General features: G+C 33.3%; 1 pseudogene; it reads right to left on the reverse strand.

Moving 5' to 3' along the window:
* Positions 1-7132: 7132 nt before the first annotated feature.
* Positions 7133-19389, reverse strand: part of LOC106468774 — a 57456-nt pseudogene continuing 45199 nt past the window's right edge.

The raw sequence follows: 19389 nt of genomic DNA on the forward strand, positions 1-19389 counted from the left end.
AAATCGTAAATAGTTCTTTCAATGAAACAGTCAACTTTAAGAATTCTGAGTAAATGAAAAAGTAAATATGAAAAAACAAAACAAGAAATATAAGAACATTAATGGAGTTTTTAATCTAGTGATGTTTGAAGAACTGTCACATATATTAGGTTTGATATTTGGGAGACCTCGATAAAACAAAACTATCCTCACTTGAGTAGCTATGATACAACATTCCAACTTGGAAATTTGTATTTGTCTGTATTGGGGTACTTCAGAGCTCAGTCTTAGAACATTTGCTCTTTTGATTTACTTCAATGACAAAGGTGAAAGAATGGTCAATAAATTTCTTATATTTTCTTATGATATTAAGGTCTTGGGTGTTGTTAGCTGTGAAGAGGATGCTGCTGCTTTACAAAAAGATTTAGATCATTTAGTGAGTTGGGCATATAAATGGTAGATGAGTTTTAATTATAATGAATCCAAGATAACATAATTTGAGTTATAAGTATAATTTGGATGGGAATAACTTAACAGTGTTATGAAAGAAAGGAATCGTGGTGTAATGGTTGATCAATCTCTTAAGCCATTCAAGCAGTGTGCTGTTGCTAGTGGTAAGGCAAATATGATTTTAGGTTGTATCTATAGAAGTATTGAATACAAGTCTAAAGAGGATATAATTTCATTGTATAGCTCACTGGCTAGGTCAAATTGGGAGTATTGTTAAAATCATAAATAATATTCAACATTAAAATTGGTACACAATTAAAAACATTTATTTAGGCCTATATATATGGCTTTTAAAAAGTTGGCGACTCTACATGTTTCGACGTTGCAACGTCATCCTCGGGAGTGAATTACAAGACAATGCTAAAGTATTTATAACTTATTAGTAGGTCATGTGACCCATATGCTATTTTACATAAATTCACGCTAAACCATTCAACGGAGATCAATCTACATTCTTGCAGAAATATTCGCCATACCTTCATCCCTATTTAATACTACACGATCTTTATTTATGTTTTATTATTTCTAAGGATTCAAGAATATTATTACCTATTCTACTTTTGGCTGAGATAATATTAAAGTTTTTTCTTGTAATACTGTGTGTTGTGTTTCCTGCACATTTTCTGCTGTGAATGATTTTGTTTTCAGATTTATTCTGGCATAGTTCTTTTCCTTGTAGTTATTTGTTTCGTTCTAGTTTTGAGTTACTACTAGTACTGTTATTGAGTACGAATAACAATATGGAAAGAATAAATCGGGGATTTGTCCAATCTATATCATAAGTGTTTTCAAGATTTATTGGGCTATCTGTGCTCTGCCCACCACGGTATAGAAACCCGGTTTCTAGTGTATTAAGTCCGCAGACATACCGCTGTGCCACTGGAGGCTTCAAGATTTCAAAAAGGTGCAAAAGTTGTGTTATGTGGTTTATTGTGTATTTCTTTCCTGTTTAAGTTACTTTATACATCTTGTATTACTTAATTATTTACAGAAATCACAGTAATTGTTAATATCTTTCAAAAAACTAAAAAGTCAATTTTGTGATTCTGGTTTAGATTTCAAAAATAATAAAAAACAAAAGTTTAATTTTACACATAAATACAATTACGGTCTTTGTTCATTCCAATTATATACTTTGTTGAATTAGAATTGGCAGAATACTCAATCCTTCAGAAATACAATATTTTGCTGAGTAGATGCTTTGATTGTATTTATATTTATAGCAGTATTGTTTTGTTTTTTCGTGTTGATCAAAATATCATATAGTCCATTTTAAAAGATGTTCATAGATGTTAAGTTGGTAAATACTCAAAGTAAACAAAATTAATCTCGAACAATAATACTTTCACTCAGATTATAAATATTTAGTTGGTCTAGCACCATTTTCTCCCATTGATAAGGTCCCAGCATGACCAGGTGGTTAGGGCGCTCGACTCGCAATTTGAGTGTCGCGGGTTCGAAACCCCGTCCCATCAAACATGCTCGCCCTTTAAGCTGTGGGGACGTTACCTAATGTGACGGCCAATCCCACTATTCGTGGGTATAAGAGTTAGCGGTGGGTGGTGATGACAAGCTGCCTTCCCTCTAGTCTTTCGTTTTTAAATTAGGGACGGCTAGCGCAGATAGCCCTCGTTTAGCTTTGGGCGAAATTCAAACCAAACACAAACCCATTGATAATTTTCTAAGATGTATTCTTAAAGTAAAGACCCCAGTGGCACAGCGGTTTCGATACCCGTGGTGGGCAGAGCACAGATAGCCCATTGTGTAGCTTTGTGCATAACTTAAAACAAACAAACAATCTTAAAGTTAGGCGAACATTTTTTAGTTTGACGAGTCGAGATTGCCCCAGTACGAAATAAAAATATAATAATCCTAATATATTTTCTATTCCCTATTCCGTAATAACCAAACATAAAAATAAATAAATAGATTCCTTTGATTTTTTTATTTCCACATCGCCATATGTTTTTAGCCCCAAAAATGTGCTCTCACTACCACCACAGTTTCTCGGATTTATGCCATCTTTTCTCGCTGTTTATCGTGGGATTAAAATGCAAAATTTTTACTAGGGTGGGAAAAAGGAAGGTGTTTTTTTAGAGAATTACGCAAAACTACGATATTAAATGTGCATCAATCTGAAATGATGGTGGACTCGTGGTTATCGATGTGTAAGGAAAACGCTTAAGAAGTCAATACAATAAATGCTCGCCTCGGAAACTATTGCCAATTGTATTGGTGACATTGTGTCCAAACTCATTAGATTTAACATCTATTGGAGGGTATAGTCATGCATGATCCGACGGCCTCCACGCGGCGATAGATTTACAACTAGATAAGCCTGCATCCAGTTCTTGGATCGCCCAATATTAAATTTGTTCACATTAAACTGTCCACACACACACACAAAGACCAAGTAGCGTGTGAATAAATAAGAGAAATGAAGGTTCAACATTTCTGTCAATATAAATTGCAGTTGGCTCCCTGCACACAGGTAGTCTATTATCTTACCATTGTTCAGTGTTGGAGAATGCTGTTTGATGTAGAGAGTTTCCTCAATCAATAATTCCAGATCAGTATTAGACTTTCAGAGGATAGAAAATTTTTATAGTATAGGTCGATGTCCTGTTTCTTCACTATGTTGGTATATAGAGAAAACACAAGGGTTACTCATTTTTTTTTTATTTTTTTTTTTTTTGCGTTTCGATGGAAATTCCCATATGCCATAGGCTCTGACTTTTAAATGGCGTTTGGTTTTACTAATATAGAAGGCCTTACAGTCTCCACACGTGTAAAGATAGACAGACCAGGTACAATAAGGAATGGGGAGGAGATCTTTAGTAGGGAAAAAGTTTTGTATGCGTGATGTGGATTTCAAAACTAATATGAAATCCACTTGAGGGCAGTAACAATAAAGTATGCATTTAAGTTGATTTTTCAAAGTTAAGCTTTGTTTAGCAGTATAGGGAAGACACGAGTATATAGTAAGTTTGGGTACAGTTGGTATCTTAATTGGATTTGTGAGTTTCTTTGTTAGAAAGGTGTTGGTAATGTTTTCTAATTCCGAAACGTTTATCTATGTCCCCTTTATGTTAATAAACAATGTTATATATCATATGTGTCGTAATCTTGTTTATTATCAAACTTCGTTTTCCTTTGAACACATCGATTGCTAATGTCCTGATTCGACGATATAGAAATGATACTCTGCGTGTATACCGTGCCTGTGAAAATTCGGACTTTAAAATTAAGAAAGTTAATCTCGAATTTCTCGATATTTGCTTCCTTACTGAATGCAAGGTCCGACACGTTATTCCTAAGTTCCTCCATTTTAAATTATCCAATCGAAACCTACAAAATTCTTCAGCTTACAAGACTTGTCAAAAGAAATTGTTGGATCAAGAACTTTGACTGAAACACCGTCAGAAGAGACAACTCACTGAAAAGTTTAACGTGGACACAGCCAATCTTCGAAACGCCGTTAATAAATTCGATTATACTCATCTACTTAACAAGTTAACCCAACACAACGACAGAACAATAGCCCGAATTGAACGTGTCCAAAATGTGAAGCTGAGTAAATTGACTAACAACTTTTCTGATAGTTTTGATCCTGATAATTTGATTGTGAACTTCACTAATATTACACTAAGTAATCAATGTAAATCCGTCCTAGCTAAAGGTCTTAATTTCTCTCTTCCTCTGCGAAAACTGAGTTATGACAATTTTCTTTATCCATTCCAACTGCTATACAGAAGCTTGAAAGACCTTCCCATGTACGATAAAGGCAATCTTGATTAATCCCATGATTTTTTTATTACTAAATTTAAAAGATCTTGCTCTGCCTACATTTTATACTTTTCATAGTAAGAGAGAACTCAACCATCTAACCCCTGACAAAACCTTAGCCTTAAAAGAATTGTCACTAAATAAAAACATCCATGTTACACTCCCTGATAAAGGAAATGCCATTGTTATTCTGAACAAAAATGACTACCTTAATAAAATACATGATATTCTGGACAATTCTACAAAATTTAAAACCTTACACAATGATCAAAAATTCAAAGGTACCTAAGAGAACCAAAGAACAAAAATATTATATCTAAAAATGCTGCTTCTTCGCTGTATCCCACCTGCTCCTATCCTGGTATGTTATATGGCCTTCCCAAAATTCACAAAACAGGTCCCCCCCCCGACCCATTATTTCCACTATAGGCATACCTAGTTATAAACTTGCTAAATTTCTTGTACCTATACTTCAGCCACTCACAAGAGAGTGATGAGGTCTCACCAAGAAAGAAGAAATAAACTAGATTAATTTGAAAAACGATTTGTGGCAATCTCGTTCAGCTGAAATATCTTCAAATCACATCTTTCTCTGGTTAATCGATTGTTGCATTATTTTGTAACAGCTGAAGTGTTTGGCATTTCTTTCAATTTGTTGATGAAATACCATGTATGGTACAAATATATACTAGGGTTTGAAGCTGAATTGAAGTGTTATTAGAATAATAACATACCATCTAACTCTTTTTCATTAGTAGATGTCTTTACAGATAGTTAAGAATGTTACTGCTGGATTCAGTGTTAAAATGATGAATGTTAAAAAAATGATAAGCAGCTAATTGCTAATCAAATTCAATATGTGTGTTAGTAAGAGTTGCATAAATGGGCAGAAAATGTGAGGAGCACATCCAACAAATGAGATATAAATGGATGTGTCCCTTGATGTAGAATGGCTAGGGCATGACAGACTGTACTAGGCTGGTCAACTCCAGTCTAAAACCAGGCAGTGTTGGGCATACAACTTCCAACCCATGGTAGAAAGAAAGTCCTCGCCATCTTCATCTCAAGTTGGGTAGAATAAGAGGAGAAAATTCCGTACCATTCAACTAAACAGGGCACATATGTGCAAATCCACAACCAACACCAGCCATTCGGGAACCTGACATCTGAATGACAGTACAAAGGGGTGTGTGCCTGTGAGGTGATTCACTTCAAATTCAAATGGACTGGATCCACTCTATACATCATCTGTCTCCGGGTGTGAACCTCATAGAGGTGGAGCACCAGGAGAAACTATGTGTGCCCTTAACAACATCATCCTCCAGATATGGCTGACCAGTCAGCTCACCAAGCAACCACAGTGCAGAAGCAAATCAAACCAGGTCTGCACTACATCAACCTCCAAGATCTACAGCACAGAGGAAGAGCACACGAGGCAAAACCTCGTGACTGTGGCAAGATGAGGAATCATGACTGAACACATGTGAGGACTTATGTTAGTTGATCCTGCTCTAATCCAAACACCACTCACTAGGAATCGACATCCAGTCAATGGTAAGATGAGGGATCCCAGCCAGAGGGGTAAACTGCAAAGTAGCAAATCTACTCTAAGACTTGTATTATACAACTGTGATTCATGTAGAGAATCTGTGTGTTCTACACCAGTAGATCACCACCACCCTACTCTCTACTGAATGGAATTGAACACATTCATGAGGTTGCCTCGATGGTACACCAACCCAGTGGTGCTAGGAACTAGTAAGTGGCAAGGACACTCATACTCCACTAGAAGAAGGGGGGAATGTGGTGGGGAACCTAGAGGAATGCTGACACTGGAGACAGTGCAATGAGTGACCATGAAATCCCTATTTTGCAAAGCAGGCCACCCCTGATTTATTCAATCAAAGCGAATCTCCATCTGCTTTACACACGAAAGTCCATGGGTTAGTATGGTCTGGAATGGGCATTGTGTTGTAGCAAAATGCCACGAGGAAACCATAGTAGCAGTCTTGTAAAACACCTCATTACCAAATGTGTGTACATGTGTGTGGCCATGGGTATACCTGATATAGGTGGGATCAGCCTCCACTCGAAGCCAACTTTGGTGTGATGTCTCATACAACCCTCGCCACCCCACCCCACACAACATCATCCTCACAGGTCCAACCCCAACGAGATGGAACACCTGGAGTAGCACATAGAAAAGTATTAATTTCTCTTTCAGTACAAACTTTGTTCACATGGGATCAAAGCTTGTACTGAAAGAGAAATTAACATTCTACTGATGACATAGTGAGTCTAGAAATTTGATGAGTACAAAAGTTGACATTTACTCTTACAATGTTAAGTATTCACTAAATCACTCAGGGAGCATCAATACTGTGCCATTGAATTTAAATACTTTAATTTTCCCTGCCTAAGTATTCAAATACAAGCACAAATACTCTAAAAGGTGTATTCAAATTCAATAGAGTACAAATACCCCATGTCTGCTCACAATTAATAATGTGAAGCATGTTTAACAGCACTGTTTCTTAATTGAACCAAAAAAACCACCCTTTATCATAGGCACTTACCAAAAATGTGTTTACATATTTCAATTGGTGTTTTAGTGATGTAATAAACTTTCATATCAATATTAGAAGTTCCTATCAGTTAGAAAATCAATCCAGAGCTGTCAGTAGCCATGCTAGATCAGTATTTTCTTCATTAATGTAAGCTTCATGAGTTGCTGTAAATAAAAACTAAATTTATTCTTTGCTTATTTATCTCAATCTTGATAACTTGCCAGATTGGTGATCTTGATAAACTGTTAGCAGTTAGAGACGAAAGTGACAGCAGAAAAATTCTGAATACATCAGTTTCATAAACATTCTTTATTGATTAACAAACAAAATATCCAGTTGACTCTATGGAAGACAAAAGAAAATAACAAAGAGAAGACAGCTGTTATTAAGCCACTTTGGTATATTACTTAAGTCACAAACAAAGTAAGGTTTTTCAAAACAATACTCAAATACAACCTTCATTGTACCTCATACAACACAAATGGTAAAAACGAAAATTACTTTATAATTCTCAAACTTCACTGCATAGTATCAACAAAATTCAAACTGGAAGGACAATTTGGAATAGCACTTGAAACAAAATTAACAAGACTTTAAAATTTTTTACCAAGCCTTAACAATGGAAAATTTATTTTAAAGCTGGTGATAGTTTTGAACAAAATCTATCAGTATAATTCACTTTTTTTTGGATTGATACTGGCATTGATTTGTACCGTAAGAAATTAATTCAAGGCTCTATAAATTTAATGTAACTTAAAAGTGTTATTGAATGTATAGTAAAATAATCACTTTACTAACAGTTGAAGAGATTCTATTTTAATTAATTTGTTTAGCCAATAACGACTAATCTGTCCAATTCATTTGATAAGTGAACTAATATAAGTACATAAAGTATTAACACTATATTGATCTTAGATGATAAAAGACTTTTCCTTCAGGTTGAACAACAATTATCTTCAGAATATTCAAAACATTAAATGTCAAATGCCTAAAACACCTGTAAGGTAACGAAGGAAAAGAAAGGTAATCTTATTACTTGAAAATTCACACAAGAGATGCAAACAAAAAATGGTAAGACCATTACTGGAGCATGTGAAATTTACTGTTTATATGCACATACATACACACACACACATTAGAAACTTATGCAAAACTCACAACAGTCATCTTAACAAAAAAACAGGTTTTCACACATGCAAGTTTGTGGATCTAAAACAGTGGCTCCCAACCATTTTATACCCCACGGACTGGCAAGATCTTTGTGAAAAGCTTACAGACTATTTGGAGTATTTAGGCCTATAGTGTTGTTTCCTAATTTAGCTTCTTCAAAAAGCTTCAGACTAAACGCTACTATCTTCACATATTTTACACTGAATTAAAAAGGAAACAATACTTCTCATCTATTCCTAACACATGTACATATTATGAATTTCACCAAAAATTTAGATTTTCATAAAACTTGTTTCTTTTCTTCTTTCTATCTTTTTTCATTAGATGCTTCTACAGACCAGCAAAAAAAACATGTCCCTGGGTTCCTAGCAGAGGACCCAGTGGTTGGGAACCACTGGTCTAAAAGATGTATGTATACACTTGGTAAGATGTTTTTCTTATTAGCTAATATCTGGTTTCATTAAGAGAAGATACAAATCTTTTAGTTACAAACACACTTACACACTCCAAAGTGCAATATTAAAATTCTAAACAAATAGCTACCATTTAAAAACAGACATTAGGTTAAAATTAAATACAGAATAAATTGAAAAATCGTGCATGTAAAAACAAAGCTTATTTTGATAAAACAACATCAATACTATTAAAACAATAAAAAAGTACTGAATTCATGTAAACTAATTATTATCACAGCTTTTAATGCCTTGATGGAATGTGAACAGATGTTATAGCAGTTCTACTCCAAAGATAAGATCAACTTATAGTTAATACTGCTGAAGTGTGTAACTCTTAAATATACAATATTGAACACTCTTTAAGTCTCATCTGTGGTTTTAAAATAGTCATTGTTAGAACTCACTTATGCCAAGAAGGAACAGTTCTCTACAAGACTAATGGAGAATCTACTTTGACTCTTTATTTATGGTAAGGTTGTGGAGATTGAATATCAATCATAGTCATGGTTCGTAGTCTATACAATCACCTAATAAATTTTATAATTACGAGACACTAACCACTAACTAGTTTTATCCTAGGTTTTGGCTGCTATTCTCCTGTCATCTTCAGTGCAATCCTGAGAAGTTTTAGTAACTAATTTATAATTATATTTGGATGACCATAAAGACTTCTAACCATAACAATAACAAGTCTTCTGTTCAGATCTTCCAAGTGAAAGATTTGTAAGGTGGCCAACATGATGAACAACCACAGAAGTGACATATAAAAACGTGTTGTACATTTCAGAACACACATGTTCCATCTTTATCACATTCCTACCATATATAAAAGACAATAATTACAAATAATAACCTGAATGTTGAATACAAATTGTAGTGCAGCCATAAACACTTGTAATGGGAATGTTGAGATTCACAGATTAATTCATAGAAACCAATTTGTTACACTGTTAGATAAACACTAAAATTCTACTTAGAATTATCTTTAAATCATCATATCAAATAAAAATTTTGTTCTGAATTCTAAAGATTGCATACTGATCTCACTTTGTCCAAGTATCATTCACTTATCACTTATAAACATGTGATAGGTACAAAGGGACATACCTACATACTGACCCCACTTTATCCATGCATAATTCATTTATAAACTTATGATAGGTGCAAAGGGACAGACCTACATACTGACCCCACTTTGTCCATAAATCATTCACTTATAAACATGTGATAGGTACAAAGGGACAGACCTACATACTGACCCTACTTTGTCCACGCATAATTCACTTATAAACTTATGATAGGTGCAAAGGGACAGACCTACATATTGTCAAAACCAAATGCCATTTAACAGTATGTATTCACAAACACATTTAAGACAGAACTGGTCACCTTTTATCATCTCTCTGTACCTCAAAGTTCTGACTACGAGCTACACGGACTTGGGTTTTCTCAAGTCTTCTTGTTAAACAAAGTCTCCCTAGCTTAAATAATCCAACTCCTGTTGTGTTAAGCTAATTTCAATTCTTTCTTAACAGTAAAATACATACATTAATTTATTCATCGTTTATTTGTTAGGGGTCTTTGCCCAAGGTCATTTATTAGTTTTTAAATATTTGACCACCCCTTGACATTTCCCTTACAAGTGTCAATAGTTGTAAAAACAAAAATCTACTCAATGTACGTTATATTATTTGTAATTACTGCTTCTTTCTGAAAATGGAATGTGTGTATTTGGAAATGTTATTATTTGTCATTTCTGTGGTTGCATTATTCATCATTAGGCTAAATGTGCTATCTAATGAATCTGTTGGCTGTGTACTTACTAGATAGCATGACTTTCTACAATCATTCCAGACTTGTAGGAAAGCTACTTTCAAGTTAAAAAAAAAAACCTTAACAGAGATTTCTTAAGGAATGTAAACTCTGTACAATTACTCCTGTGTTTTTGCAATTTAAGCTTGCAAATTATAGCCTACAGAAAAGTCTTACCTTCTTCTCCTGCCAACAACATCCATGTGACCACAAACTTGAATGCTTAAACATCACCAGAAGTTTCTCCTTACCAACAGAATGGACCCCCTGCTGTTTAAATTAAAACACAGAACCTTCTATCTAGACTTCATTCATCTATCCTCACAATGTAATACAAAGAAGACTGCCCAATACGAACTCATCCATAACATCAGGTTAAGAAGACTCAGTACTTCAGATGTTTCTACCGATCTTGATCCTGATACTCTTGTATATGTATGTGAACCCTTGCTAAAGTTCTTAACTTCTGCTTACTTCCAACCAAACTCTTGTATGCTCATCATTTTGTTTCTTTTGAACAAGCTTGCAGGAAGTTCAGGAGTTATCCTATTTACAATCCTTCCAATCATGAGCCTCTAGTCCTTAAGAATCTTAATAACAAAAATAACTCAGCTCTATCCACATTCTAAACTATAATATCTGCAAACCTACACCTGCTGTTTCCCTTGATTAATTCTCTGCTTTAAAAGAACTTATAAATAATGCTAACATTCCTACTTCCTGTCCTGTAAAAGGTAATGGAGTTGTTCTCATAGATAGAAAATATGACATGAACTCTGTCTTATCCGACTCCACCAAATTTAGACCACTTAAAACAGATGTTCTTAGCCATACACTTCAACAAGGTGAATACATCTTTAAAAATTTGAAAAAATCCAATACCATCTCTCAAATAACTTTTAATCAAATTAACCGCTGTGGCTTTAGACCCAGTATATTGTCCTCCTTACGTACACAAAACAGATCTCCCTATTAGACCTGTACTTTCCTCTGTCCAACTACGTACTCCAACCCCTAACCATCCACAACTTTATAGTTAATGACTCTTTCATTAATAAGATCCCCTCACTTCACACCCAAGTAGCTTACCTTATGGGTTTTTTTTTTACCATATAGATGGCACTGTTACAGGGTCATCCCTTGGCTAACACCTTTCTCTGCAATTATTAGCAATCATAGCTTGCCAGCTGTCCAAACAATTCACCTTAGATAGCACAGCGCTACTTTTTTAATATTTCATTCTCAGGATCATGCATCTGAAATCTTGCCACCCCAATATAAATTTTACTTGTAAGACTGATAACAGCCTTAGTCTGCCCTTCTTTGACATCCTCATAAATCATGATCAAAATGGTGTTTCTATGACTACCTATTGCAAGAGAACTTTCACTGACCTCTACATGTGCTATGACAGCTTTTCTCCTTCTAAGTACAAAGGTGATCACTTGTTAACTTCTTTACTAGAGACTACAAAATATGTTTATAATATTTGTATCTATACAACTAAACTTGTATATCTTTCTCTCAAAAAATAGGTATCTCAGACATTTTGTGAAACCATCATTAGTGATCTTTTGAATAAAAAAACACTTGACCCTCATAGAAATATTAAATGGATCTAAATGACCCTTGTGTTTATGGTAAACAGAGATTATTTCTTAAAAAACAACCAAACTTAAAAAATTAATTCAACACAATTTCAACCGAGAATTGTCTTTTAAACCATTAAATCAGACATTTATTCCATTCAAAGGACTGAATACCAACCCTACTTTGTTCATGGATCATTTACTTGTCCATTTGTGGTAGCTGCAAAGCCATTTAACTGTAAATATTCATAATAATATGTGGAATTCATATAAAACTGGCAACTCTATGATCTCTCTCTATCTCCACACCATCTCAATGATGGACTTCAAAGTTTTAGCTATGAGTCACACAAGTTTGAAACTTATGGCTAGGGACAATCCACATTGTAAATAAAATCTTCTCGACTTAACTAATAACTCAATTTCTCTTGAGTTAAGCTTGTCTTAGTTCCTTCTCATTAGCTTATGGATACATTTACCAATTTATTTATGATGGGTTTTTAAGTTTATTTAATAATTTTACAACCTTTGAGTCTCAATATTGCCCTTACAAATTTTAGGTTTGTAATGGAATTTCTATTCAACATTCAGGTTTTTTCTTTGCAATTATAGTTGTGTACTTACTATAAGAATTTACTTGGAAACAATGTGTGTGTATTCGAAAATATTTAATATTTTTTTTATTACATTTCACATTTGTGGTTCATTAATAGAGCAATATGTAATAAATAATACTGAAGAAACTAAAGTCCATAGGTGAAGTTTAATTATAATTTGCATTGTTTAGGAAGTTCATGTATGCAAGGTCAAATTCTTCCTATATCAAGATGGCACTTAGTAGCAAATTCATGTATGTAAAGATAAAATCCTCCTATACCAAGATGGCATTTATTAGCAAGTTCATGTATGTCAAGGTCGAATCCCTCCTATACCAAGATGGCACTTAGTAGCAAGTTCATGTATGTCAAGGTCAAATCCCTCCTATGCCAAGATGGCACTTATTAGCAAATTCATGTATGTCAAGGTCAAATCCCTCCTATGCCAAGATGGCACTTAGTAGCAAGTTCATGTATGTCAAGGTCAAATCCCTCCTATGCCGAGATTGGTGTTGAACTAAAGCTTTATTGCCGCAAGTAGATGAGAATATTTACACATACTCCCTGGATGGAATGCCATTCCGTCACAGGTTAACCTTCCAGTTAAGAACTACTACCCATCATACAGCTGGGTAGACTAAAACAACTGGGATAAAGTGTTTAAATTGTCATTAGCAAGTCTCAAACATAAAACCATTCTCCCATGATTCCAAAGCATGAAGCCAATGAGCATTGCTACCCCCAAGTTCACATATGTATGGAATATTAATAATGAACACAGGAATTATTTCACCAATGACCCCACTATTCCTTCTTAACTGCTACATAATGAATCAAACATAACTGTTTTAGGAGTTAGAAAACATGTTTTACAGTTGCTTAAATACAAAGTTAAATTCCAATAACTATTAACAATAATTATAAAACTCTGGGCTAAAAATAACTGTATTAACATCTAAAGTTAAAACATTAGTTTCCTCAATTTTCATGACCTTTAAAAGAATAAAGTTCATTATTGATGCTATTTCGTTAGTTTACATCTTTTTTTTTTGACAGTTCTTAAATTATCTGTCATTTATTATTAAACAGGATTCAGTACATTTGAATAGTTAAGAAAAAAAAGGAGGATAGAGGGAATTGGTGAGGGATTTAATGTAATAATGACTGAGAATGTTTATCTTTTTATCATATTACAAGACGTTTTTTCTCAGGTATAATTTAAAGGAAAACATAAACCTACACAATGTTCTCAAAAAGGCAAATAAATTTATAAAACTTAACAATGGAAAAAATGACACAAAACAAGATAAACCCATTTTAAAACATCCTAGTGTTGACATTAGACTTTTTAATGACTTAAAATTTCCCATTTCAGGAGTATTAAGTCTTCTGTTTTTAAATGTTATTTTCAATCAATATTAATAATACTTTCAGACAGAGATTACACACACACACACGCATACATAATAAAACACTTTTAAAATTAATGGAGAAATGGTGGGAGTATGTCCTAAATGTATTTTTCAAAAAAACTACTTAGATAAAATATTCTATCTTTTTTTTGATCACTCAGTTCATCACATGCATGTCTGACAGGTGCAAATGTTTAATACACAGTAATTTTTGTATTTCCAAAATTAAATTAACATAACTTAATAAAGCTTATACATGTTCCTCAACGAAAAAAAAATCAAAATGATTGACTATACAAAATAACACTCACTCAATAAATGGAGAGTTCATCTACAGTGAAATATAAATTAACTTCACAAAAGATAAAGTCAGTACACTGTACATAAATTCTATTTTACTGTGGCACACAATATGTGGTTAACTGTTGCAAACTTAAAGATGCCTCAAATTACTAAAATTATTTTTATAAGCACCCGAGTATTTTACACAAGTATTTGAGGAACTAATCCTCATCTTGAGAATCTACTACTTTTTCAAGTTAGTTTACTATGATTAAATCAAACTTTTGAGTTGTGGATATAATGTTGAAATCAACATTAAAAATAATCAGTCAAAAAGCAATCTAATTAAAAATACAAAACATGAATTGGTTCTTTTCTCAACTAAACATATAAAAAAATTTGTAATGCCAATGAAAATAAAGTACACTAAATTAGTGTTATAATTTAGGTTTAATTTCTTCAGCCATTCCACCCCACCTCAGCTTGTAGGTTCCAGTTCGCCATTGAATCATAGGATCAAACAGAGCTTTCAAAAATAAAAATAGGGCTGAACTCTCACGAAACAACCATGCCACCACAAAGTCTCCTTTACTAAAGGGAAGGGAGCCATTCTGTGAAAAGAAGTTACAGAGTTAAACCAGCTTTGTTATGTTTAAAATGTTAAACAGGTCTCTTTTTATCACTACTCCATGATTATAGCTATTTTTTAATTTATCATATACTATTTCAATTCTACTTTTTGTAAGACTAATTTTTTCATATTAATTATAACTGACAACTTATCAACTCCTATTTTTCTGAACAAGTTTTGTAAATTAGTGTTTCTTGAACCAATGTTTAGCCCCTTATATAGTTTTTACATAATAATATCTTCATTGTTTTGGAATTCATCATTTAACATTTTGAGTTTGACTACTTAATCAACATTTCTATGAAACAAAATGACTTATTTATCATTAGTGGTTCTTTTTGAAGTTAGTAAGTTCTGATTAATCTCTGAATTTGAAATCTAAAAATAAGTGATAATCATAAATAAAATTCCACTCTCCAACAATAACCCTGCATAAGGGCAAATTAGAGAACAAGGCCAGGCCTCTTGTAGCAGTGAACTGTAGCTTATGTTTGGGCTTATTATCCAACATTAACCCTGCATAAGGGTAAATTAGAGAACAAGGCCAGGCCTCTTGTAGCAGTGAACTGTAGCTTATGTTTGGCTTATTATCCAACGTTAACCCTGCATAAGGGTAAATTAGAGAACAAGGCCAGGCCTCTTGTAGCAGTGAAATGTAGCTTATGTTTGGCTTATTATCCAACATTAACTCTGCATAAGGGTAAATTAGAGAACAAGGCCAGGCCTCTTGCAGCAGTGAACTGTAGCTTATGTTTGGTCTATTCTCCAACATTAACCCTATGACTACCAGATATTAATTTTTTTAGTAGGTAACGTTGCTCTTATCATATTTCATTAAAAAACAAAAACTGGTGGATGAAATAGTTTTAACATTTGACAAGAACATTCCTAAAAGCATATAGTTTCAGAAAAATAAATTTGTCTATTATTTTTTTTGCTCCTACCTTAACTGATGCCTGACGGGGATTTATAAAGGTATTTCAGCAGAGACATGTTGCCGAAAAAAAGATGTCACTTACACATGCCATCTTGTTTATATATTGTCATCATCCAGGCAACAACAAGTTAAACATATAAAAATCATTAAACCTTTCAAGTATGATTTTTAAAACACAAATAATACATAATTAACTAAAATATAAAAGTAAGATCTGACTACAATTTAACTGTCTCTCTAACTACAGCATGTGTAGGTAAGAAACCACCATACATGCTATAGTCGATCAAGCAGACGACGATATGAACCGCAGTTACATGTGCACAGTAAGGAAAACTGTGGCCAATTTCAAATTAACTTGATAGATATAGTATAAAGTGAGCTCTTTCTAACATATAACATTATATACTTTTTATTACAATATACAAATATTAATCTCATGAATTATTCACTCCTTTGCTTCAAAGAGAATTATTAATAAAAAAAAATCAAATTAGCCACTTCTTTTTAACATGTATGCATTTAATTGTATATATTTGTCCAACAGGGAATTATGGTTAAAGAACGATAAATTTATACACTTACCTGAATAATACATAGAAGAATCCAGTCAAGTAAAAACCAAAGTAAAACATGCACTAAGTACAACACAAAGCAGTCCCAGTTGAAGAGAAAATTTGTTGCCCATGCGGCAAAAATTCCCAAAAAAAGACACTCAGAAAGTGGTTCAAAAAAGATAGTGTGAGGCACCATAGCAAACCGGAGCTTTCCCCACCTGCAAAGTTAAAAAAGATAGCATGAGACTCCAGAGCTTTCCACACCTGCAAAGTTAAAAAGGTAGCATGAGAATCCAGAGCTTTCCACACATGCAAAGTGAAAAAATGTAGCATGAGAATCCAGAGCTTTCCCCACCTGCAAAGTGAAAAAAGATAACATGAGAATCCAGAGCTTTTCACACCTGCAAAGTGAAAAAATGTAGCATGAGAATCCAGAGCTTTCCACACCTGCAAAGTGAAAAAATGTAGCATGAGAATCCAGAGCTTTCCACACCTGCAAAGTTTAAAAAGGTAGCATGAGAATCCAGAGCTTTCCACACCTGCAAAGTTTAAAAAGTAGCATGAGAATCCAGAGCTTTCCACACCTGCAAAGTTAATAAGGTAGCATGAGAATCCAGAGCTTTCCACACCTGCAAAGTTTAAAAAGGTAGTATGAGAATCCAGAGCTTTCCACACCTGCAAAGTGAAAAAAGATAGCATGAGAATCCAGAGCTTTCCACACCTGCAAAGTTTAAAAAGGTAGCATGAGAATCCAGAGCTTTCCACACCTGCAAAGTTTAAAAAAACTTTACTCTCATTAGAGTTCAGATATTAAGTCCAGACTGGAGAATAGAAATCATTATACAAATTTTATGTATTTGGTATATGTTTATAAAGTTTAAACATTTCCTTATGGATCAGCAGTAACTTATGGATGTTAAATACTACAATCCAAGGTTGGATTTCTACTGGGGACAGAGCACAGATAGCTTATTGAGGAGCTTTGTGTTAAAACAAACAACTTCACTTTAACCTTTAATTTTATCTATATATCTTCCACTGTAACATCTACTTCTTATCATGGTTATAATATACCCCTCTCTAAAGTTCTCTATCAAACATTTTGTAGCATGGTTGTTATTTACCTCTCTTTAAAGTTCTCTACTTAACATTTCATAGCATGGTAATAATTTAACCCTCTTTAAATTTCTCTAACATTTCATAGCATGGTTATAATTTAACCCTCTTTAAATTTCTCTATCTAACATTTCATAGCATGGTTATAATTTACCCCTCTTTAAAGTTCTCTTACCTAACATTTCATAGCATGGTTATAATTTACCCCTCTTTAAAGTTCTCTATCTAACATTTCATAGCATGGTTATAATTTACCCCTCTTTAAAGTTCTCTATCTAACATTTCATAGCATGGTTATAATTTACCCCTCTTTAAAGTTCTCTTACCTAACATTTCATAGCATGGTTATAATTTACCCCTCTTTAAAGTTCTCTTACCTAACATTTCATAGCATGGTTGTAATTAACCCTCTTTAAAGTTCTCTATCTAACATTTCATAGCATGGTTGTAATTAACCCTCTTTAAAGTTCTCTTACCTAACATTTCATAGCATGTTTGTAATTAACCCTCTTTAAAGTTCTCTATCTAACATTTCATAGCATGGTTATGATTTACCCCTCTTTAAAGTTCTCTATCTAACATTTCATAGCATGGTTATAATTTAACCCTCTTTAAAGTTCTCTATCTAACATTTCATAGCATGGTGATAATTAACCCTCTTTAAAGTTCTCTATCTAACATTTTGTAGCATGGTTATAATTTAACCCTTCTTAAGGTTCTCTATCTAACATTTCATAGCATGGTGATAATTAACCCTCTTTAAAGTTCTCTGTCTAACATTTCATAGCATGGTTATAATTTAACCCTCTTTAAATTTCTCTATCTAACATTTCATAGCATGTTTGTAATTAACCCTCTTTAAAGTTCTCTATCTAACATTTGTAGCATGGTTATAATTTAACCCTCCTTAAGGTTCTCTATCTAACATTTCATAGCATGGTTGTAACTTACTCCTATTTACAGTTCTATATCTTACATTTCTTAACATACTTATTTATTGAATTATCTATGATACAATTTATCATATGGTCTTACTCATTTAAGCTGTGTAACATTGCACTGACATTTTCCTAATGGTGGAATTTGTAAGCTCTTAATACATGGGAGTCTCTTAACATAAATTTAATTGGTGTATTCATTTAATTATTTTAGTGTACAGTAGCCTACATTTATAACCACAACTTATTTTTACTAGCTTAGGAAGCAGGTTTTATCACTAATACTTGAACAACTTGATATTACGTACCTCGTAATCCGATTTCTAAAACCAGTGATGTCACAGTAACCTGAATTTTGCCAAGCAGGCTGTGAACTAATTCTTAACTTCCAGCCCCTGTAAACAAAGTTAATGTTAATGAATGAGATTATCATTACAAAGATCTGAAGTGCAATTTTTTCATATTCTTTTGATAATCTTATTATTGAAATTTATATAATATTTAATGTGATAAAATACCAGTTTAAAAAGTTTCATAAAACATCCTAAATTTTTACACCAAACAGTTTTCTCACCACCTGTAACAGCTGCATGTAGTTTTTGACTAGAAAGCAGATAATGTCAGAAAGTTCAAACTTTGTATCATCATAGCCATTTTACTAGCACAATGCCATCTTTAATTAAGCTAATTTTGTGAAACTGAAAAACTTTTCAAGCAGCATGTGTTGAGAGTGAATGAGGGGAGGTATAGTAGCACAGTACTAAACAGCTACAAAGTTGTTGTCTCTGCTATTAATATCTAGAAGCATGTCTGTATTGAGAGTGAATGAGTAGAGATATATGAACAACAGTTATAGTCTTCACTGCTATGTTCTGCTATGAATACTTGTAATTCTTCATCATTTGGACTTTTATTACATTCTTTGTTGCTAAGTTTTATTATGTACATTAATGATTACTGCATAATATTTCTTTTATCTTAGTTCTTTCATGTACAACTGCTGATATTTCTCTGTATTTAAGAAGCTGTAAAAATTTTCTTCATACATTTTT

This window comes from Limulus polyphemus, unplaced genomic scaffold, assembly GCF_000517525.1.
Source record: "Limulus polyphemus unplaced genomic scaffold, Limulus_polyphemus-2.1.2 Scaffold3158, whole genome shotgun sequence".
NCBI classification, from domain to species: Eukaryota; Metazoa; Arthropoda; class Merostomata; order Xiphosura; family Limulidae; genus Limulus; species Limulus polyphemus.